The sequence below is a fragment of the Apis dorsata genome, unplaced genomic scaffold (assembly GCF_000469605.1).
Source record: "Apis dorsata unplaced genomic scaffold, Apis dorsata 1.3 scaffold_169, whole genome shotgun sequence".
Lineage (NCBI taxonomy): Eukaryota > Metazoa > Arthropoda > Insecta > Hymenoptera > Apidae > Apis > Apis dorsata.
In genome coordinates this window covers 140079-141713 of record NW_006263457.1, presented here as the reverse complement: position 1 = coordinate 141713, position 1635 = coordinate 140079, and the positions used below count along the sequence as shown (strand labels likewise).

The following is a 1635-nucleotide window of genomic DNA, read 5'->3' as shown; positions in this document are numbered from 1 at the left end:
AGAGAGAGAGAGAGAGAGAGAGAGAGAGAGAGATGTGCACTGACGCGACATGCCGCCTTTCCATGCACGACATACGATCGGTTTTCAATGGGCAGTTGAACGTTTCTTTCGAAGCCATCGACACGTGGAAACAACGATCGCAATCCATCCTGTCGGACAATTGAAATCATCGCCTGTTTTCTAATGCTCAACCAACCCCTCCATCCAAGGGTTAATCAAGGGTGCGTCCAATCCTTTTCCCGATTAATGAGCGTCTGCGAGACGGGGCGCGTCGTATCGTATAATTCTCGTGGACAGCAAAGAGCAGAGATCGAAAATGATCGGAGAAGGAAACGATCGCGAAGGAAAATTAGGAAAATTGTGTCGAAAAAGAAAGTCAGATCGAGGATATTTTAATCTGAAAGCGTCTCTCGCGTTAATTTCTCCTCTCCGCGAGAAGGATTCAATTACGATTCTTACAAAAGCGAATGGAGAGGGGGGGGACGCCATCGAGCGTGGCCACAGTTCGGAAAATTGTGGGAATCGAGGGATGGCGCGACGTGTCGATTCCGACCGGCCATCTGGAACGAATTTCAAAGCTCTGACAATCGTAACGTAGGGGAGGGGGACGATTATCGATCCGTCGTATCGACAGCGTATTTTGAAACGAAAAAGTGGACGTGTTAATTATTCGAATGTATATATTGCTCGATTGGGATTTGGATTGGGAATTGACCGTTTTCCTCGTCCGGTGGAAATAATTTATCGATAAATTAAATTAGGGAAAGGAAAAGTTTGAATTGTTTATTTTTAATTGATTCAAATGTAAAGAAATTATGAAAAGTTGAGCGTGATCGAAATAGGAGATATGTTAATTGGTTAAAAATCGATCTAAATTTTTCAGAGAATTTAATAATAAAGTATTTCGAAAATAATAATAATGAAATGTTTTCTAACTAGATTTGAGCTGATCTCTTTGAATTACACAAGTGAAGTTTGTTTAACGATCAAAATTTAGTTATAAGATAGGAAAGATTCGAAACGTAGAATTAATTTGCACAATTCTCGTTTTTGAAGGATGATGTGAACGGTGCGAATTCCAAAGATCGAAGGACAATTTACGAAATTCTTTTTTTTTTTTTCTTACGATTCGAAATTGTTGTTGCGAAAGTAGTAACCGAAACTTGCATATGCATGAAACATAATTTTAAATTTTAAATTCGAAATCAAGTTGATTTAATGCGAGATTCATTAAATTACAAATAGCTTTTTCCTTTTCTTATTTTTTACGATCATTCACAGATATTCCACTCGTGCAAAAATGTATGTAATAACGTGGCTGATTTCACTTTATAATCTCTCTATTTCATCATTTGTATTCATTATTAATGAAATAGCCATATAATATTCCGCGATAAAGAAAAAAAAAAGCTGAAATTCATTTAAAAACATTTAACAATTTTTTCTCTCCTCTTTTCAATATCCACTTTATCATCCATATTTATTTTACACCTCTCGTATAAATCATTTCGTTTAAACTCCTCTCTTATTGCATAATTCTTCTTCTTGATTAAAATAAAAACATATCGTACGATAATATACATATATATATATATTCGCAAAACGCGAATATTACAAAAATATTTATATCCCCCT

General features: G+C 35.8%; 1 protein-coding gene across 2 annotated transcripts in view; it reads left to right on the top strand.

The window, feature by feature from the left end:
- LOC102677617 (adenylate cyclase type 3) overlaps nucleotides 1-1635 on the top strand; it is a 14000-nt gene that overhangs the window by 5311 nt on the left and 7054 nt on the right. The gene's annotated exons all lie outside the window — the stretch shown is intronic.